Source organism: Acomys russatus, chromosome 1 (assembly GCF_903995435.1).
Source record: "Acomys russatus chromosome 1, mAcoRus1.1, whole genome shotgun sequence".
NCBI classification, from domain to species: domain Eukaryota; kingdom Metazoa; phylum Chordata; class Mammalia; order Rodentia; family Muridae; genus Acomys; species Acomys russatus.
This window is the reverse complement of record NC_067137.1, coordinates 108,102,576-108,125,089: the sequence shown is the minus strand read 5'-3', so window position 1 is coordinate 108,125,089 and position 22,514 is coordinate 108,102,576. Positions and strand designations below refer to the sequence as shown.

The following is a 22,514-nucleotide window of genomic DNA, read 5'->3' as shown; positions in this document are numbered from 1 at the left end:
ATGGGAAAGGAAATGAAATTCCTAGCTAGAAGTTTCGAATCTATAGCTTGGAAACATTGGTGTAATAATGCAAAGGAAGGGAGAGGTTCACCCCCTCCCCCCAACGTTCACCCCCCCCCCCCCCCCCCCCCCCCCCCCCCCCCCCCCCCCCCCCCCCCCCCCCCCCCCCCCCCCCCCCGACTCAGGGCACAGCTCTTGCGAAATGTCCTTCAGTTTTCAGTTCAACACATCGGTGCCCAGGCTACTCATTTTTGCTGGGGACTTTTCGTGGAACGGTGGCTTTCCCAGGATCCAGTGTCTGCATAGGGTCTGTTGTAGTTTGGTTTCTGTTGCTATGGTAGACACTTGGGGAGGAAAGGCTTAATTTAGCTTATTACCTATAGCCCAGCATCAAGGGAAGCTACAGTAGGAACTTGAAGTAGGGACAGCAGAGGGACCCTGCCTCCTGGCTTGCTCCCAGGCTCACATTCACCTGCCTTTTTTTATACAGCTGAGACCCACCTCCCTGCGGATGGTACTGCCCTCAGTGGGATGGTCCTGGTTGTATCTTGTCAACCAATAAAATGACCCACAGACATGCCTACAGGCCAGCCTAAGAGAGGAAGGTCCTCAACTGGGTTCCCACGATGACAACTGAAGCCAGCCACATCAGGGTCCTGCTACCTAGAGTCCTTGGCAGCCAGCTCCACTGCCCTTCAGGAATGCCATTAGTATCCACCTGAGAACACCGCAGAAGGGAAATGTGTCTTCTGTTGCACATTGCAGTCTAGTCCCTGTGGCAGGTCCTCAGGGCAGAGCCAGGGATGCTGATGTTGTCTTGGGATGGAATGGCTACAGGGGTACCATTCTATCACACAGTGAGTAACTGAGGGGAGGAATTGCTTAGCTGCTCCATGCCCTGGGGAGCCAGCACATATTCAGCCCTTGAGGCTGAATCCTTTTACATTTAGTGATAATTGTTTTATGGCCTGAAGTGGTCTCTCCTGTTCGATGGTCATGTGTATTAAATCCTCATTCTTCTGTTGTTGAGTGTTATGTTTTTGACAATAGATCGCTTTGGTTCGTCCTGTTCAAACTTTCTATACCTTTCCTGGTTTTGCCCATCTGAAATCTCAGGCTGTTATTCTGCACTTACCTATTTTTTTTTCTTGCAATTCTATAATTTTTCTTCATATGTTTTGCAGATGTTGTTAGTTACGTATCTGTGATTATTTTCTTTTCTTTTTATTTTTGGTGCTAGGGATGGGAGCCAGTGCTCCTCCTGTGCTATGTGAGCTCTCTACCACTGAGCCACATCCACAGTTTTTGGGTGCAGAGACAGGAACTTGTATAGTTCACGCTGGCCTTGGAATTTTGATTCTCCTGCTTTTGCCCTCCCCACCCCCCGAAATTTGAGTTGCTATGTTCTTATACATATGTGATACCTGTGTTACGAAATTATCCCCATCACGACAGCAGTGCCCTTCAATTTGAAATCTACTTGGCATTAATGACGTCATTATTTTATGTGTATGGCTGCTTCACTTGCATGGACATCTGTCCACCGTATGCATGCCTGGTGCTGGAGATGGCCAGAAGCAGGCATCGTATCTAGAACTGGGGTAACAAAGGGCTGTGAGCTACCACGTGGGTGCTGGGGATTGGCCTGAGGCCTCTGGAAGAGCAGCCAGTATTCTCAACCAGGGAGCCATCTCTCCAGCCCCATCTTCCTTCCCCTCCCTCCTGGTTCCCCTTAGCCCTCCCACATTGACTCTCTTTCTGCTTTCGTGTCACAGGAATCTCATTACCCTGTCTCCTCTGCTCTCCCCTCCCCCCCCAATCACTTAAGATCTTTTCCTGCACTTTCCCTCTCATCATCCCATCCTACTTTCATGATAGAACTCGACAATGAATCTGGTGCTTCACTTTTTTGTGGGAGACCTTTTATAGCCATATCTGTATCTACACCATCTATACCTATATCTATATCCGCTTTCATTGCATTGCTTGTTACGGATCTCTTAAAGCTGTTTGTATCTTCTGTATTCAATTTTAGTAGATCACATAGGTGTAACAATTCATTCATTCCGGGTTTCTTATTTTCTGGAACTTACATTTCAGAATATCCCAAAGTCATTATCTGGGTTTCAATTGGAATTCATTGCATCATCTCCTTTTCCCATGTCTAGTTTTATCAATTTGGTCCTTTTCTATCTTTGCGGAGTTAGTTTGACTATGGTTTTGCCAATCTTTACGTTTTCCCAGAAACATTTTTTGACACAGTGTCTTATATATCCCAGGTTAACCTTGACCTCACTATGTAATCACTGATGGCCTTGAGTGCATCATCTTCTTGCCTCCAACTTCCAAGTGCTAGGACTATAGTACCGTGGCAGTGTAGCCAACTAGTTCAATTGTTTGATTGCCTTGATCTATTGATTAGAAGAAATTTTTGTTTGATTCTATGCATTTATTTTCTTTTAGCCTGCATTTCAAAATGTTTTGCCCTGATACTTATTATTTCTTGCTGCTTATTATTTTTGAGATCTGGTTTGTTCTTGCTTGGTTAACATGGCATTGTTGCAAACAACACAGACACACGCCCTCCAAATGAACTTGATTTTCTTGGCAATAGTGAGAAGGCAGGAGGGAAGGACATAAGTTGGGTTGCTAACTTACTGTTTCCTACTCTCTAAACTCCATATTTTCATGATAATAATCTGATTGGCCTCGCTGAATCTCTTCCATTAGATCATCTGTCAATCATATAACTATAAACATGGCAGCCAGAGAGATGTGTTTCAGGGATTTGGGGATGATAAGAGGAAGGGACACACAGAAACTTTGTTGGGTGACACTGATAGGCTTTCAGACATGCAGGTGAGAAAGCTCCTCGGGGCATGAGTCTATGGACGGGGAAGGCAAAGGAATCAATGTGGGGAGGGAACCCCAGAGGAGATTTCTATGTGTCTAGATAGTATGCCACTCAGAAGCCTGGAGCTAGGTCTCTGTGTCAGGTTGCTTCCAAACCGGTAGGCACTCAGGCCCTTAAAGACATCTCCGCCTTAATGCCCAACACCAGATGCTGGTTGTAGTCTTGTCAGTACACAGGTGGCTCAAAATGGCTGAGAAGCTGCATGGTTTGGCTGATAAAAAAAACTAAATGGATTGGGGCTGGAAAGATGACTCAACAGTAAGAGCACTGGCTGCTCTTTCAGAGGACCTGAGTTCAGTTCCCAGCACCCACGTGGCAGCTCAGAACTGTCTATGATCCAGCTTTAAATGATTTGACATCCTCACATAGACATATGTGCAGACAAAAAAAAAGCACATAAAATAAAAATAAGTCATTAAAAATAAACTTAAATGAATACGAAAACAAGTTGAGTTTGATACCAACCAAGTTTTAAACTCAACATTTTCAGCCTTCATTGACAGTCACCCCTGATGCCAATTGAAAGGAGATAGTTTTCAAGGATGGGTGGAGCTTCTTTAGGTTCTAGAGGTATGGGTGAGCGCACCAACTCCTGTAAATGCCTTGATGTTTTATCTCAGTATTACCTATTGTGCCTCTTACTTTAGTTGTGAAAATGTGACTGCTAAGTGAGAGGCTGGGTGGATGGGAATGTGAATACGTGACTGTGTTTCTCCTGTCTGGAAAGCTTGTGTCTGTCTTCCATCTTCGTGGGCAAGGTAGCTCCAGAGATGCTTCCCATCCCCCTCCTGGACCATTCCTTTGGCTTTACTGTCTCATACAGTGAACAGTGATTGCAGCCCTGACCCAAGTGCTTAGCTTCACTCCTCCTGAGTCTCACCTTGCCTGGAGAGTGTAGAGCACTAAGTCTATGGTTTGCGGAGACGTGCTGGATGGAAGAAGATGGCCCTCAAGTGGAACAGAAAGGGCAGGGTCAAGAGCTACTGTGGTTAAAAGCCTTGCCAGTGGCCAAGAATACAACTGAATGCGACCGATCCAGAGAGATCAAGCAAGGACAGAGAGAATGTGGAAGAGAGAAGCCCAGCTCCCTAGACAGATAGGTCAAGGTGTGGAGCTTGCAGGCAGTGTTAAGGACTTGACGATTGACTAGGATGTCTTTCCCAAAGGAAGTGTGGCACGGTGCCCAGCAGAGGTTTGCACGTGCTGGCAAGTCACTAAATATTGTACTGAGTCCTAAAGGGCATTTTAATCATAGAAGTCAGAACTCATATCACAGGAAAAAAAGAGACGTGGCTGCACAGAGAACACTAAATGTCTATTTATCTATGAAATTTCATCGCTTTCTTTACTTCTATATCATCAAAGAATGGAGGCCTCCATTTCCATCTGGTCTGTGTGTGGACATAAAAGATTAAAGCAACCAAGAGTGCAGAGAGAAGAGAAACTTTAGCCAAATTCCATTTTTCCTAAAGCTCAAAGTCCCTGCAGCATTTATCTGCACAAATAGCCATCTCAGAATATACAGTATCTAGCCAAAAAATCAAATACCCTTCTGAGGCTTCTTAAGAAATAACATAACATGTCTGCTTTCCCAGGATGCAACACTGTGGGTATAACAAACCAATCCTTAGCGATTTTAATATTTAATTGATGGGGGGAGGTGTGGTTTTGTTTTGTTTTGTTTTTTAAAGACTGGGTGTTGTTTTGAAAATCCTACAGCCATTTCAAGTCATGTGGCTTTTGACCAAGGCTCTGGTAGAGATGAGAAACACACCTGCTACTGGGTCCCAGAGGTGACCATGCTGTCACAATTGTGACCCTTTGAGCACTCCTGAGATTCCCAGGACTACAGGAACCGCTCAGCCTGCAGCTTGGCACTTCAGCATCCATTATTTGGCAGTCTAAACGCCGGGCTTTCGAGTCCTCATTACGTGTGTTATTTTAACAATTGTACACAACTGAATGAGGTCCAACTGCTTGGTTTCTGCCTAAGCAGTCTGAAGTGTATTTAAAACACTTCTGAAAGGGAAACCTTCCTTTTGTAGATGCCAGTGTGAGCCTTAATTGACAGTGGTGGCCTTATTGTAGTGGCTTGCAAACCTTGAAGAGACCTTTCCTTTGCCTTTGCTGGAAGTGGGCTGTGAGCCGTACCTCTAGACCTGGACCATTGGGAGGAGGACAGAGTACACTCAGCAGTGGGATTCCTAGCCATCTCTGAGGTGACAAAATGACACACAGATGGTGGGTGATCTGTCTACCCGCCTGGCCTCTCCTCTTTTTGTAAGGATAGGAACCTGGGAGGCACTGAATAAAGAGGAGTGAACGGAATGGCAGGCACACACACAGATGGAGGAATTCTAAAATTCCTAGAAAGCGCAAGCTGAATGTGTGATGAACTAAAATTAAGTGTAGTTGTGTGAGCCAACGCGAGTAGCAGAGAGAGTGTTGTCCTGACAACTGGCATAAGCTTAGCTCCTACGGATGCCGGTGACCTTCACCCATCTCTCAGGCCTCCGCCTTTCATACCCAGGAAGTCTAGTAACTGTAGACAGATGATGTCTCTTTCTAAGGTGTAAAGTTGAGGCTGTAGGATGCCGCGATGAGGCATGTTCCCTGGCAATTTCATTGCGTCTCATTGAGGTAACATTGCTGCTGTTGTCTTGGCATATGATTTACACTGTGGCTCACCCAGGGAGCAAGCAAGGACAGCCTTGGGTTTACAATTGTAGACTCTAAGGTCCTCAGTGCGATTGATGCAGGGGTCTCAAGGGCAAACCCATTTACAATGGCTGATTGCCTTTGAGACGTACAGCAGGAGAGCAGGCCAGGAGCAGAGCGTCCATTGTACCAGTGGGCTCGAGGCCTTCACTGTGGGAACTGAATGCTTGGTGCTTGGTGGCCCAGCTGTTAGGACAGCCTCTCCTTCTCTCAGACTTCTCCCTTCTCACACACTCCTTTATTTATTTTCTCACATCACCCTGCACCTCCTCACCATGCCTTGTTAGGACTGTCTTCTTTCTGAAGATTGGTGTCATTCCCTGGTTAGTGTCTGTCTGTCTGTCTCTGTCTGTGTATGTCAGAGAGAGAGAGAGAGAGAGAGAGAGAGAGAGAGAGAGAGAGAGAGATTGTGTGATAAATGGGAAGAGGGTTGGACATGTAACTTAGTTGTAGTGTGTAAAAACATGAATATCAGATCTAATTGTGCTTTTTCTCCTTGTTGACCTGCGTATTATCTGTTCAGGTCACAGACCACAGAACCTAGAGAAAACTATTACGCACCCAGGCAGCCACTCAGCAGTCCCTCGCTCTGCCGCCATGCCAGGTAGACAAAGCCATCTGCTGCAGAGAACAGTGTGGAACTCATCAGAAGAGGAACCTTGACCGTCTTTTTGGCTTCTGAAGGCCTCTGCTGGCTGTTCCAGGACACCAAAACTTCTGTCGTGACTGGTTTAGTTTAGCTTGTTGCTGTTAGCCGCACTCTAACTTAGATCTTGCCCTACAGCAGTGCTGCATGCCTGGGCCCTGCAGGTGGCCATGTCCAAGCAGAGTGCTGTGTGTCCTGTGTCCTTGGGACTCCGGCTGCCCTGTAGTCAGGCCCCAGGATGAACTGCTCGTAGAGTGAATAGACATTATAATGTGACGTATAAACTAGGCAGGGTTTGGTTTTGGTTTTTGTTTGTTTCTTTGTTTGTTTTGAGACAGGATGTTGGGCCCAGGTTGGTCTCAAACTTATTGTGTAGCTAAGGGTAAACTGACTTCTAATCCTCCTTCCTCCATCTCCTGAGTGTTAGGAGTAAATGTGTATGCTCCTATGCCTGGGTTTACGCAGTTCTGGGGTCAAACCCAGGGCGTCATGCATACTGGGCACACACTCTATCAGGCATACTCAAGGTAGATCACTGAGCAGGATTCTTGACCATGGGTGATGTGTGCCCAGTTAGGATGGAACGGGTGGGTAAGAGGAGATTTGGGGAAAGGCAGCGGGTGATACACTTGGTAACTCATTTCCCTGAGCTGGGACAGAGTTCTGTTGTTTATGCTTCCAGTTCCCGTGGGAGCCAACGTGTTGCTCCCTGTACCTTGTGCTGCTCTCGTGTGCAACTGGAGATGTGTGCACCCAGATACACAGCCCAGAGGAGTAGGGAAACTTGGGTCCTGGACTAAACCTGACACAGTGCTTGATGCAGCCTCCTGGCTTGATGTCGCCACTTTCTGTGCATATGCTCCTGGAAGGCTGGAACTTCTCTGATTCTGTAGATGCCATGAGACTTACTCAGGGCCCCTGTCTTGAGTCTTGTGGCTGAAAGCATTCTTCTTTCCGATACAGAATGCACAGACAGAGATGCAATGCAGAGTATAAACAGCAGGCAGCATGGACTGGAGGCAGCCCTTCTGCCGACCGGCAGCATGACCCCATGAAGGTCTCATGCACCACAAGGAAATCCCCATCCTGTATCCTGCTCATCGCTTTGTGTAGGAGTGGGAAACCCTCTCATGGAAGTCCTGCCTGTCAGTCTGCCTTTCATCTGTGTGGGTCCCCAGAGAGGGAGGAGGAGGAATCTCTCCAGGCGGATGGGGAACGAAGAAATGGGGAATGCCTCTCTTCACGAAGCCCAGGCTTGCACGACAGGATAAAAATATCTCCTGCAATCTGCAATGCTGGATTCTTTTGAAATCTTGAAGAAGTAGTTTAAAAACAAAACAAAAAAAAAAAGATACCACTCATATTGAGTGTACGCAAGCAGTTCCTCAGAGTCTTTGAGGACAATGGTTAGCTCTTTTAAACATTCATTATAAATCATTATAAATCTTAATGCAGCGTATATTTAAGTGTCAAGGAGGAGCCAGACTTGGATATAGCAGTGAATGAGACACAGGGTCCTTGGTGGTGAGATGGGAGTAAGGAGTAGAAAGGTAGGATGCTAACAAAATAATGCCGTGGAGAAAGAGAGGCAGCGGTGGGGTACAGAAGTTGTAAGGGGGTGCAGTATTATAAGACCGAGGGGCAGTCTGGCTTCCCACTGAAGGCAAGAGAGAGTAGAAGTGTTCAGAGAAAAGGTTCTTCAGGTAGAAGGGGCAGCAACTGTGATTTGGCCCCATCAAGGAAAAGCAAGGAGGCCTGACAAGGTGGCCTAGAGCAATCAAGAGAAGTAGATAGGGAAAAACAGAGAATGGTAAATGTGGTAGGGATGCATATTGGAGGATATAAATGCTGGTGGGATGTTTTGAAGGAAGTGTTATCTCATGATGCAGCCAGTCTACGGTGATGGTTTTGTTCTCTGCCTCGGACAAAGCCTATCACGTGGAAGGAGGAAAAAGCCTGGAGTCATAGGGACCCCGGTGTTACAATGCTCTGAATGTCGCTTCTCCGAGTGTGGTCCACTGGCCAATAGCATTCGCATCCCTTGTTAGAGATGCATGGTCTGTGCTCTGCCTGAGCCCTGCTGAAGCACAGCCTGCCTCTCCCAGGGCCTGGGTGATCCATGGCTGATGACTGAGAAGTGCCAGGTCTGGGGTCATCTGGGGCTTTGGGCACCAGAAACCCTGGAGGCTGCCCAAAGCTTGCACACTTACGATCTAGGCTAGCTTCCGTTGCCTTGCCTTGTCATTTTCCCTGGGAGCAGTTTAGGATGGTGTTCGCAATCTCTGCTCAGCCTGACCCTTCTGTTTTTCTAAGGGAGTGACTTCCAACACCACCTTGTCTGTCCATCAAAGCAGGCTGTCCCTGGAGTTGTGCGGACTGGGATGGTGCACGCTGAGAGGGTGGTATTGTAGGCTCTGTGAATTTCTAGACTATCCTTCAAGGTGCTCAGAAAAGATTCAACTCCCTCTAGCAGAGTATTCCAGCTACACCAAGCCTGACCCACAATGGTCCTCCCTTCTCTGTGTACCTATCTCACAGTATCTCACCCTGTACATCAGGGTACATGCTTTGAACTACATACCTGGGCATCCACCTGAATACATGTCCATCATCTTTTGCTAGATCTTCTATGGGCCCAATAGTAGGACACGTGGAGGTGTTGGCTATTCATAATAAATGTAGGTATTCTCTGGGACTGGCTGGTCCATGCTAAGATCAGGCATCATGTAAGGACCTTACCCTCCCTAGACGAAGCACACAGCTCCTTGGTCTTGGTACAGGGCCTGGAGTCTTAACAGTGCTAATTCTGACTCAACTGTTATTAACACCTGAGGGGTTCAGGTCTACAAATCACTACACAGCTTACTGATAAAATGGGATTATAATATTTTTCTTACTTCGCAGGTAGGCTGCTGCAGCTTCATTATCTAAATGCTTTTTGAAAGCTATTCTTAAATGTGTGACTTCTGAGCTGACGTCACTACATACTAGCCTAGCTTTGTGTGGGGGTGTATGGAGGTATGCACGTGAGGATTCGTGTGAATGAATGCGGGGGCGGGGGGAGTGCGCCACTGTGCTCATGTTGGGGTCAGAGGCGTCTATAATACTACTCACCCATTACTTGGAGCAGAGACAGCAGCAGAGCATCGGCTTTTCCTTGCTGTTTCTAAATTAGCCACACACATGCCATCACTTGTGTATGTCAGCAGCATGACCTAGTTCGAGTCGCTCTCTTTCAGAGTGTGTTCAGAATGTCCTCCTCGCAGTAAAGTTAAGACAAGGCGATATGTATGGTTTGTAATCCAATAGAAAGACTTTCCAGGCTCCGCTCCTGAGTGATTACCGAGCCTTGGGTTCTGGATGTGGTCAAAGTCTCAAATTTCTCAAGTGTCTCCTGACTCACTAAGGACTGTCACAGAGGGCAGTCCTCGTTCGTCACTGCCGTTTTTTCATCAGCAGAGCAACTTGATCATTGCTCCCCTTGTCTGGCAGCCTCATGGCTTACCGCGCTGGAGTTCCACGTGAGCTGGCTGCAGCGGCCCACGGTGTGCTTCCGCTCCTCACCACTGGGCTTTGAGGAATGCTTCCTGGGGTCACCTTACTGGCTGCCGCATCAGCCTCTCTGCTCATGGTGCTCAAGACAGATGGGTGAGGGGACAGTGCTTGACTAGGTGGCCTAGAGCCAAGCAAGCCCGGCCATCGCCAATAACACCCTCGGCTGTGTTTTGTTAGGCTGCACAGAAAAGATCTGGCTATCACAGCCCCAGCGGACCAAAACCCCATAGGGAGCTAATTCATGCATCACACATCTTCCCCACACCTTCTGTTGTATTTCACTGCCTAAGATGGAGATCTTTCCAGATCTCCTATGCTGCTATTCTGGCGAGGAAGTGCATGTACCACCTCAGGTTCATCTGTCTCCTTCGGGAGCTCTTGGAAAACTTAGGTGCTGAATCCAAGAGAGGGGCTCTAGGTTAGTAGTTGGACTAACTGGGGACAGAGGGAAAGTCACATGGGCGGTGAGAAGGGGTGTGCTTGGGTGGTTGGAGAGGATGGAGTCTCATGTGTCATCTGAGGAAAATGCCATACCAAGAAGAGGAGGGTCTCCGTGAAGCTACGGCTTCCAGACTTCTTTCAGACCTGGGGTTATCTGGAGGCTCTTCCAGATCTAGTTGGTTTTAGATATAGGATGGGGTCAAGGAGGGCAGTATGGTTAGTAACCGTGGTGGCCACGCAGGACTGAAGCAGACACGCCAGCCTTCTTGTGTGGAGCCGTAGTCCTGGAATTGTTCTCTTTGGTGCTTCAGGGAGGCGCACACATTACTGTTGACTGAGCTGATGGAGATGTTCAGACAGTCAGAATCGTGGCCAAGTCAGATCCAAAGCCAGCACTACATTCCGCTCTTCATCACCATCAATGTGGTGGTCAGATTACTTGTCTCTGTCACGAGTCCACGTCCACTAAATTTCCCAAAGCACGGGCAGTCACTGTTTGGACTCGTTTGTGCTGTGCCGTCGCCTGCCTGTACTTGCTGTGGTTTGGGTCTCTGACATGTGCCTTGGTGAACGAGGCAGCATAACACCATGGAGCTTTTTTTTCCCCCTTCCCCCTCTGCAAGCACATAAACGGATTAGCCATGCACAGGACCACACTCTATTGTGTGTTCTGTGACGGAATGACCCAGTTAGATAGGCCTGGCCCAGGGACAGATGAGCTCTGTCAGGGAACCTTCTTCCTAGCTGTGACATGGCTTCCTCCCGTCCCTCTTAGGGTGCAAACAAGTGTTAGAGCCAGGAGGAGAGTCACTACCATGGGCTTGGCTCGGCCCCTTTCCTTTGTGGTTGTTCAGATAAACAGAAAAAAGAAGCAAGCAGTGAATCCTATGAGCCCTGATAGGAGACACGGTTGATTTCCCAGCAGCGTTGCTGGTCTTTTTGGAGGCAGCCATTGTGAGCGGCCCTGCAGCTTTTCATCCACGTTCACCAAATTTGAATATTTCTTAGAAAAATCTCTCTCCTATGACTGCACCTGGGGTGGCCAGAGCCGTTATCCCTCCCTCCCTGGTGATGAGGAGAACTGCTGAGTTACCTGTCCAGCAGCCCAGCGAGAATCGCACTTGAACTAGCCAGGCGGCCGGCCGATGGGGGGCCAGCCCCTGACTTCCTCCTGCAGTTGTCTCACACATGGGGAAGTGGCTCACTCTATAAAACGTGTGGTTGCTATGAATGACTGTTGTTGATAAGGAGAGCTGGAAGCAATCTCTCCTCTAGATTACCTTTCAAATATTCAAATCCACGCACCAGCAGCATATGGCTAGAACTCCCCCCCACCCCCACTCAGATGTCTTCCAATGCGCTTCAGTGAATTCCAAAACCACATCAGGTTTGCATTTTGAAAATGCCAACTGTATACTAACTGAATGTGAGAGATGAAGAAAACGTTCATAAATGTGTGGGGTTTTTTTTTTTTTTTTTTAAATGGTGTTCTGTGTTCAGCTAGAAACCGGCTGGTATGGATTTCTTTTCTGTTTTTAATCATTGTGGGTCATTTGCATTTTGATAATATTGAGGGAATGATGTTGCTGAGGGGTTCTTAGCTAATTTTTAATAAGGCAGGCCCAGAGTAGCACATGTCAGCCATGAAAGGAAAGAGGATGGTGCCTGTCTTGGTGACCTCCTCTCATGGGGACAGCTGTGTGTTTCTAGATGTTCCTACAAGAACCTACTGCACTCTCTCAGCCTACTCAAATTTGGGTCTGGAAATACTTCTCTCTCTCTCTCTCCCTCCCTCCGCCTCTCCTCTCTCCTCCTCTCCTTCTCTCTCTCTCCTCTCTCCGATCCTCTCTCACTCTCTCCTCCTCCTCCTCTCGCTCGGCTCTCTTCTCTCTCTCTGTTTGAGACAAGGTTTCTCTATGTAGCCCTGGAACTTACTCTGTAGAACAAGCTGGCTTCAAACGCACAGAGATCCTCCTGCCTCTACCTCCCGGGTGTGGTTACAACTCCATCTTCTTGCCGATGGAGGTTGAGCTTAATTTCTGGGTGCTCCTTATGCGCTTGTTTCTTGCTGGCTGTATTGCTTTTCTTGTTCTGTGACCAAATACCTCATGAAAGGAACAAGGAAAGAAAGGTTTATTGTGGCTCATAGTTTGGGGGTATCCATTACATCGCGGAAGACGTGGTAGCAGGCGCAGGTCGGACTGTGGCAGCAGGAGTGTGAAGCGTCCATAGTCAGCAGAGAGAGATAAATGTTGGTGCTCAGCTTGCTTTCTCCTTTTTATGCAGTCCAAGACCCCAGTTTTAGTCAGTCTGGGACCCTAGCCCATGGAGTGGTACCACCCTCATTCAGGGAGGGTCATCCCTTTTCAGTTAAACCTTTCTAGAAATATCCTCATGGCTATATATCCAGATGTGTGTTTCCATGGTGATTCTAAATCCAGTCAAACTGACAATGAAGACCAGCCATCATGCTGGGTAGGTTTCTGAGCAGTTTAGAAGGAATAAAAGGAGGCTTTTTATCGGGATGAGCTTTCCTACAGTTCAGAGGAAGTGAGCCTGAATGTGTCTGTGGAGACTGACCTTAGCCAGAGGCAGGAATACAGTAAACGTGCCCTTGGCTGCAAGCTGGGCCAGGTGAGGGTCTCATCGGGTCCCTGGCAGCTTGGAGGGCTTCCTAGACCTTGGGATGCTCTCTCATGAGGCGCTACCCTCCTCAGGCCTTCTCTCTACAGGTCATGTCTTTTCATATTGTTGATACACTGTCTTCAAGCCTAAGCCACTGCCTATTGTAAAGCATAACAGTCTCATGTACTACGGAAGGCAGAGAGCTGCTGAAGAATCAAGGCGCTCATTTCAGAGAGGTCTTAGCAGGGCGTGTGTGGCTTCCAGTTGGTGAACTCCATTTTGATGATGCACTGAGTTGCAGTAGGGCAGTTGAGAAAAATGCTAAACTCTGACTAGGTTTTAAAATGTGGTCTTTCTAACAGAGAAGGCAGAGTGCCCATGTAGCTGCGGCCCAACCTGGTCAGATTTCAGCACATTCCTGTGTCCACCTCCAATGTTTTTAAGACTTATTTTTATTTTATGTGTATGAGTGTTGTACCTGCGTGTATATCTGTGAGTCATGCACATGCTTAGTGCCGGAAGAGGCTAGAAGACAGCATCATCAGATCTCCTGGAACCTTGGATCCATCTTTCTAGCCTCTGCCTCAAATATTTAAAAAAAATAAAACATGGACTGAGTGGGTGGTGGTGGCAGTGGCGGCAGTGGTGGCAGTGGCAGCAGTGGTGGCGGTGGCGGCGGTGGTGGTGGCAGACATGTTTACTTCCAGCTCTAGGGAGACAGAGAGAGGATGGGAGATCTTTGTGAGTTCAAAGCCAGCCTGGCCTACAGAGTGAGCTCTGGGACAGCCAGGGCTGCACGGAAAGACCAGTCTAAATAAATAAAACATGGAAAGCTAAAATCAAGAATCTTGGAGGTTTTCTGCCCCATTCTTATTGCTCCTTGTGCCCCAGGGGACCGTACTCCTAAAGTTGGTGTTTATTGTATCTGTGAACTTTTACATCTAAGTCTCATATAGTCCAGGCTCACCTTGAACTCATCATGTGGTCAAAGGGGCGTTTGAACTTCTGACCCTCTCCGATGTTGGGGTTACTGGCGTGCACCATGCTGAGGATGAAGCCGAGGGCATTCTGCGTGCTAGGCAAGCATCCCACCCACAGAGCTCCACCTCCAGCCCTCACTTTATCTTTGAAACACACATTTAGTAATGTACTTACTGCTAGTTGGTCACTATGTGGCCCCTGCCTTTTCTTTTCATTAGCAGGTCGCGTGAGCTTTATATGACCAGCTACGGGAGACGACAGAGTGACTTCTGTGTGATGAATGGATGTGGGAGGCATTGGGACAGCCTCCGGAATGCTGGGAAAATGAGGGAGCAAGTTGTTTGCATTCTCTCTCCATCTTGTTTGTTTGTTTGTTGTTGTTTGTTTTGTTTTGTTTTGTCTTAATGAGACTGAGGCCTGGCCCCTGACATGTTGGATGTGAGCCAGAACAGGAGGGAATCTAGGACCCAGGCTGCTCTACACAAGCTGCCTGTGACCCTGCAGATCTGAGAGACAGGTAGGGGGTGAGCACCACAGCAGAATCTCCTTAGTACCTTCGGTGTGCTAGTGTCTTCAGTGCCTGAGACTGTCCATCATATGGGGCTCGTGTGTCAGGAGTAATCAAGCAAGCATTTGACTCCAGCTTGTGCTGTTTGACCCCTAGTGAAACATCTCCTAAGCACCTATGGGAGACGGTTTGTTTGGTGAGATGCTTGCTGCACAAGCACAAAGATCTGAGTTTGATTCCCAGCACCCATGTAAAATGACAGCTATGACACGGCGTGCACTCAGAACTCCTCCCGCTGGAGAGCAGGGACAGAGCCACCCCGAGCCTAGCAGCCATCCAGGCTAACCATGTCACTGAACCCCAGATCCCAGCGAGAGGCCTGTTCTCGAAAAGCCCCAATGGTCCCTGCTGGAGGAAGGAATGTGGCCTCCATACATACACATATGCATGTGTACCTGGAGGTGTATGTGCCTCTGTACACATGTGAACACACACATCTGCAGGCACACAAAATTCCATCCTCAAAAGCTTCAAAGAAGAAGAGGAGGAGGAGGAGGAGGAGGAAGAGGAAATCTCTTCAAATATCTTAACAGCATAGTTGGTTTGCATTGTGAGTATGCCAGTGGCTCATTGCCTGGCACTCTCATAAGTTGCCTTCAGAGTGAAAAAATGGCCAAAGAAAGCAATGTGACCTCCTGTGTGCCCTCCCATGTGACCTCTCATGTAGCCTCCCATGTGGCCTCCTATGTAGCAGCCAGAACCTCAGCTGTGAAATGCCTGTGCATCCACCCAGCAAGAGCAAAGAGGAGAGACATAAGTGACAGTAGAGTCTGTATATTTTAGTATGATCAAATTTTACTTTTTTGGGACAGTTTCCACAACCTCAGAAATAAAAATTGGTTGTGACAGATCCCTCAAAAGCAGCTCTCGATGGGCAGTGGTAGCACACACCTTTAATCCCAGCACTCGGAAGGCAGAGGCAGGTGGTGCTCTGGAGTTCGAGGCCAGCCAGGGCAGAGAAACCCTGTCTCGAAAAACAAACAAAAACAAAAAAATTAAAAGAGATGAGAGAAGAAAAAAAAAAAAAGAAGAAAGAAAGAAAGAAAGAAAAAACTCAAAGACATTGTCATGTAGAGACCATCCAAAAGTCTTAAAAGTGTAGGTCAATCTCACATTAAGAGGCTGGCTTTAGGCTGGGCGGTGGTGGCGCACGCCTTTAATCCCAGCACTTGGGAGGCAGAGGAAGGTGGATAGCTGTGAGTTCAAGGCTAGGCTGGTCTATAAAAGCAAGTCCAGGATAGTCAAGGCTACACAAAGAAACCCTGTCTTGAGAAAAACAAACAAACAAACAAACAAACAAAACAAAAAGAGGCTGGCTTTAAGCTAATGACTTAGATTTAGTAGCAGTGTGCTCAGAAACACTTCCTAGCCCCAGATTCATCTTTTTTTATTTTTAGACAAAATTACAATCAACTCCATTATTTGGTTTCTCAGCCCCTGGCATATTAGATGTGAGTCAGAGCAGGAGGGAACCATGGGAGCCAGGCCACTCTGCACACTGACAAGGGCAGCCAAGATCCTGGCCAGCAAGGAATGAGAGAAAGCCTGGGGAAAGGAGAGTATAAAAGAGAGCGCTGAGGAGTCACCTTGTGGGTCCTTCCCCCACAGCCCTTGTTATTTTATAGATTCTGGGGACACCTCTCTGTCTCTATCAGTGTGGTGAGGTTCATGACCCAGCCAAGTCCTCAGAAGTATTTGTAACAGGCTGACTCAAGAGCCTGATTCCTGACTTTTTTCTGCATCCAAATTAGGAAATTATTATGGAGGATCAAAAGGCTACCCTGGATTGGTGTATCTTTGTGAAGACACTAGGTTTCCCTGCCAGAATCCTGCATTTCCTCCCAGACTATTGCCCATAAGCATGACTCTGCTACTTCATGGACTGACTGAACCAAAGAACGCTTGCCACCCAAAGATGGTGTAAGCAAATCCAGTTGATGCTCAGTCAGTGTAGGAAGAGTAAGTGAATAACCCAAGTCATGAGGACTTTTCATGATCTGGTGGCCATGAGTGTGGAAAAGAAACAACCAATAGATGTCACCCACAAGATGGGGACATATCTACAGACCATATGAAGAGGGGATATGCCCAGGATATAGAGAGAGCTCCCCAAACTCAGTAATCACAAAAACCAATCTGATTCAAATTCAGGATTTGTGGTTGGTGAGAATGTTCAGTGGGGAGAGGCATCTGCCAGCAAGTCTGATGAGCAGAGTTCGATCCCCCAGATCCACACAGTTCTTTCCCTAAGACCCACAACTCCCACACGTTGTCCTCTGACACACACATGTGAGCCATGGTATGCACACACACGCAATACATACATATAAATATATGGCCCTAGTACATGAGTAGACATTTCTTCAAAGATATGTAAATAGCCAGTAAACATATGAAAAAGGCACAAATAGGGAAATGCAAGTCAAAACTGTGAATACTACCTCACCTCATTAGGATGACTATTATTAATGGAACAAAATAAAAACAACTCCAGAAAATGGATAATATCAAACACTGGTGAGGTGTGGACAAAAGTTAGTGGAGATATAAAATGGCACAGCTGACAAGGAAGATGTGATAGTGATTGCTCAAGAAAATTAAAGATAGATTTACTACATCAGCTTCATCTCTGGTATCTATCTCAAAGGACTAAAAGCAGAGTGTCAGTAAGGTATCTGCATACCCATATCCATGGCAGCATGGTTCCTAATAGTGAAAATGTGGAAGCGACCTAAATGTCTACTGACAGAAGAATTAGTAAGCAAAATGTGGTCTGTCCATATGAGGGAATGTAAATCAGTCTTAAAAAGTAAGAAGTTTCAAGGGCCAGGTGTAGTGATGCAGGCCGTTAATCCCAGTACTGAGGAAGCAGAAGTAGGCAGATCTCTGTGAGGCCAACCTGGTCTACAATGCAAGTCCAGGACAGCCAGGGCTCTGTTACACTGAAAAACCCTGTCTCAAAATAAAAGAAAAAAAGAAGAAGAAAAAAAAAGAAAAAAAAAAAAGGAAGACTTTCTGACATAATCTACAACAGTAGTTCTCAACCTATGTCTCACAACCCCTTTGAGGGTCAAACGACCCTTTCACAGAGGCTACATATCAGATATACCACATAGCATACATTTACCTTACAACTCATAACAGTACCAAAATTATAGTTATAAAGTAGCAGTGAAAATAAATTTCTGGTTGGGGTCACCCCAACATGAGAGCTGTATTAAAGGGCCGCAGCATTAGGAAGGTTGAAAACCAATGGTCTACAGTATAAGCCTAGAATGTCAGATTCCCTTTGGGGGCTTGACTGATTCCTGCTGCTGCTGCTTGTCAACCCTCTCTTCACCTTCATAGTCCCAGGGGTCCGCAGGACCCTCTCTAGGATTGGTGCTGGTCTCAAGCCTGGGACTCCTAGGAAAGAAGGGAACAAGCAGAGGCTGGTCGGGTTGAGGAGTGGTGCTGACCTCAGCTAATGGCTGAACCCTATTCCCCATGTCTTTGGTGAAGAGAAAGGGGGAGTAAGGGCAAAGAAGAGTTGAACCTCAACCAGCAGCCCCAAGTAACCTCAAACCATTTAACCTGGCCCTTGGTGTCTCCTCCGGTAAGTAGTGTTGCTATGGTTCTCCTAAGTCCTTCACAACCAGCTGTCTGGTCGCTGCTGCACAGCCATGGGGGAGAGCATTACAGAAGGTCAGAGAAGACCTAACTAGTTTCTGGGACTCTGGTCATGATCACATAGGGCATGCTAGGTGGGGTGGGGACAGCCCTGCACGAGGCCAGAAGACAGTTCTCGGTAGTTGATTCGTGGTGGAGTCTCTCTTGTTGTTTCCGCCATTTTATCATGTGCTCCCGGGCAGCTGGGCTCTAGTTTCTGGGTGATTTTCCTGTCTCTGTCACTCATCTCACTGTAGGAGTGCCAGGATTACAGATGTGCACGTCCCCATCTGGCTTTCTCTGCAAGCTCTGGGATCAAATTCAGGTTGCCAGGCATGCGCAGAATGTGTTTTTTTTTTGTTTTTGTTTTTTTGTTTTAAGCACAGAGTCGTCTCCCCAGGCCCCTTCCTCCCAACATCATCTTCAGATTGCTTTTTAAAAGTGACATAGTCCCTTAACTGGTAAGGTGTATGTATCTATTTTCCCTTTCGCTTTTATCTTAGGAAGAGATGATCATTATTATCATAGTAAACAGCCAAGAATGATTCAATTTAGGAAAGTAATGGGAAAATTTGCTCATCTTTTATGGGATCATTTTATCATAATCCCTGCCGATAAAGCAGAGGCTTCTTTCAAACATGCCAGTTCAGGGTCACGGAGCTGTGCTCTTAAAGCCTCCAATTGATTGTTTAGTGAGGAAATGGTATTCAAGTGAGTCGCATCAGCATGCAAATCTAAAATGTGGCCATTTTCATCTAGATTGAATATTATTAACTAGCCCAAGGGATAGGATGTAATTAAGATTTTCAACAGCTTATTTTTGTCTACCATGATGAGAATAACCCCAATATTTAAAGCAACTGGCCCATTTGAATAATAGGAAGGCATCTCAATGCCCATTTTGGCTTCTAGGTATAATGAAAGTGTTTGGCTCTTCCTCCACGGCTCTCAGCATCGATGAGGGCAAGGGTCTGAACCTGAAGCAAATGAGAGAGCCCTCAAATTGCAGGGCCGTTGTCCTGAGGGACCAGGTTTCAGCTCCTCAGGGCGCCACTCATTCTGGACCTTCCTACATGTGTTCTAGAACAAAGGCCCTCTAGGGCTCATGAAGTCATCACTGAGGGTTTCTGCTTTCCCCTAATCAGGATGATGGGGCTTAGAGCCTGTGTGTGCACACTGGGTCAAGAAGGAGCATAAGTCTTCGTTAGGATCCACTTCAGAAAGTTTTCAAGGCCTTGGGACTGGGAACGTAGCTCTGTGTTAGGACCTTACTTAGTGTGCACAAGGTCCTCAGGTCAATCCCTGGTGCTGGTGGGGGAAAACCGCAAAGAAAGTTTGTGAGGTCAGCCTCTACCTGTCACGGAGCTGATCAGGCGGACAAATCTGGTAATGTCTTTATTCTGGTGCACGCTCTTGGTCACCATTTTTAAGTGAAACAAGAGGCTTGCCCCCATGTCATTAGAAAAGAAAGAGAAAGTTCTCCTTCCCTCCCAGGAGAAGTGGGTGAGTGGATCCTCCTGCAGAGCAGCAGTGCCTTCAGCAGACACCCGGCAGGCCGGGTTGGTACCACGGCTCATTTCAGCCATCCGTATTTCCAGGTGTGCCATATGTGTTTAGTACATCATTTGATAATACTAAAATATATATATGTATATATATTAAAGCAGTGTGAGACGACAGGAGAAAGAAGATGAATGTTAGCATTCCCCTGGGGTTCATGGGTGAAGGAATTAACACAGCGTGGCACTCTACCCTAGCTGTGTTTGTTTCCATGGCAACAGCTACGTACATGTTTCAGACTATCTACAGTGACACAGTTGCAGAAATAGTAGCTTGCAGGTTTCTGATATCGCATCAGCGGACAGGCGGCACGCACTATATTAAGTAAGTGTAAAAGAATTTAAAATCCAGGGGTGGATTCAGCCATGGAGAGCTCAGCCGAGCAGCGTGTCAGGGGTTACGGCTTTTTTCCTTTTGCGTGACAGCAAAGTTGAAAGTTGCAAGATTCCAGTCAAACAATTGCCCTTGCTTGGGTAAATATCACCAAAGGGAACAAATGTGAGTTACAAAGGTAAGGAAATGGCTTGGGTGGAAATGGCATAGGAGGATGTGGACAGCGAAGCTAATATTTTGGAGGGAGGATAATAAGACAAGAAGAAAAGGCTTGTTTGAAAATAGCTGAGTCTTTAAGCAGAGCTGATGTACAACAGAATTGTTAGCAGCTGCTGAGTTTACAGCAACCGCGGTCTTTGAATGTCTGGTTGTGAAAATTGCTTTTATATAAAAATGAGCAGGTGGGGAGCAGGAAGGCTAATTAGGGGTGCAGTTAAAAGAGGGTTAGGGCTCCATTGTCTTCTCAGCGCGCTTATATAAAACATCCCTGTTCCTTCCTGGATGACCCTGGTTTGTCTTTGACACTCCCGCACTTCTTAGCCCCCTTCGCTGGTTTCTGTTTATATTATGCCGCCACATTGTAGCCTGAGATGACTTCAGTGGTGGCTAGAGAGCAGCCAAGCCCAGATGATAGACTTTGTGAGCTTGCGACTTTGCCACCAAATTGTACAGTAATTTAGGAGGAGTGTTGGAATGGCCATTTATTTACATTGCCGGAAATCTACTTTTCAATAGCAGCCCAGGTGTTAGGTTAATGGATTTCAATGTGCACGTTGTGGTTACAGGAGCTTTCAAGTATGTTACAGCTAATTTCTACTGAGTTTTTGATGTCAAAATATTTTCCTCTGTGCTCGATATTCTGCTTAAACTTGCATTTACCTTGTGCTCTAGTTTTATTAATCTTGCATCTGTGGAAAGAAAGCAAAACAGAATGGTCATGTGAGATAATCTATTTGTTTGAAGGTTCATTTTCTGACCTTAGGTGGACTTTTACACAATGTGATATATTGGTGCTTTGGGTCTGTATAAGACTTTTTTTTTTTTTTTTTATGTGCACAGGAAATAATCTATATAGCCCGTACTGCATATTATCCCTCATAGTAATTATTTGAATAGACGTTAAGAGACCACCTCTGGGGGGCTCTGAGCTTCTGAACACCTGGGCATGTGGAGAGCTGGAACAGGTTTTGAATTACAAACTAAGGATTTGAATCTTGGAACAAGCAACATCCCAGTGGATAGATAGGTCTCGCCTTCTTATGGTCCTGAGTGGAGTGGGTACCAAGGCTATGCACCTGCTCAGTCTCAGCAACCCTGAGTGGGAACAGAAATCTGTGTCTTCCATGGGGAAACTTGCCCATGGTGGCTCCCACCAAAGGCAGGTTGGTTCTCGTAGATGCCTTCTTCTGCCCACCCCATTCTGACTGCAGTGGAGGCATTAGATGCCAGCCTGGCCTTGGAGCCACAGAGGCTGATATATCTGACAGGGGTCCTGAACCATCTTCTTGTGATAGGTGCAGGACGCTGCCAAGCCACTGACGCCACCAGAGGGGCTGAACACCATTGGTCTGATAGGTCACGTGATGTCCTGCCATTGGGTATGGGGCGTCCTGGAAGCCTGGGCCTCATTCACCAGGACTCAGAAGTAGAAAATGAGCAAAGTCTCAGAGAACAACTTAGGATAACCGTCTGGGAGGGGACAGAGCAAACCTGTCTAGCATTCAGCGTGTTTACATTTTTTTTAAGTCACCTGGAAATATTTTTGTGGTATAAAAATAAAATAAAATAAGGGCTGGAGAGATGGCTCAGAGGTTAAGAGCACCGTCTGCTCTTCCAAAGGTCCTGAGTTCAGTTCCCACCCCAGGAACCACAAGGTGGCTCACAACCATCTGTAATGAGATCCAGTGCCTTCCTGTGGTCAGCAGGCGCATGTGTGGGCAGAATACTGTATAAATAATAAATAAATCTTTAAAAAAATAAAATAAGATCCATGTCACTTTGTTCTCGCTCTTTTATAAGAATAAAGAGGCACAAGCCAGGCAAAAGTGGTACATGCCTGTAATTCCGACCCCCACTTCTGGTTCTCGGGAGACAGGATTCAGAAGTTCAAGGTCATCCTGAGTTATACAGCAAGCTTTTGGGATGCATCACTTTTCTCTCCAGCAAGAAGGAAACTAAGGGAAGAGAGAGTTATTTTGGCTCATGGCTTGAGAAGGTGCAGTGATCATGGAGGGGAGACTCGGAGGCAGATGGCTGTAGGTGAAGGAGCGCCTGCCCTGCTCACATCTTCCTGAAAGTGGAAGCAGAGAACAGGCTGGAAGCAGAGATGGGCTATTGACTTCAAGCCTCCCCTTCACAACCCAGTGACCTGCTTCTTCCAGCTATATCCCACCTCCTAAGGGTTCTGTAACCTTCCTGGGAGAGCGCCACCAGCTGGAGAGCAAATGTTCAAACACCTGCACCTGTGGGGGACATTGTACATTCAACCCCAACAGCACTAGTCCTTCAGTTATAGGCTTTTTCTT

At 46.9% G+C, this 22,514-nt stretch overlaps 1 protein-coding gene across 8 annotated transcripts in view; it reads left to right on the top strand.

Annotated features, from left to right (window-relative positions):
- Positions 1–22,514, top strand: part of Foxn3 (forkhead box N3) — a 380,871-nt gene that overhangs the window by 80,228 nt on the left and 278,129 nt on the right. For 2 of the 8 annotated variants that reach the window (XM_051150374.1, XM_051150382.1), the window contains exon 1: positions 20,012–20,167. The exons of the other annotated variants lie outside the window; for them this stretch is intronic. The gene's annotated coding sequence lies outside the window, so the exon portion shown is untranslated. Of the gene's footprint in view, positions 1–20,011; positions 20,168–22,514 lie in introns of those variants that run through there. 8 annotated transcript variants of the gene reach the window in all.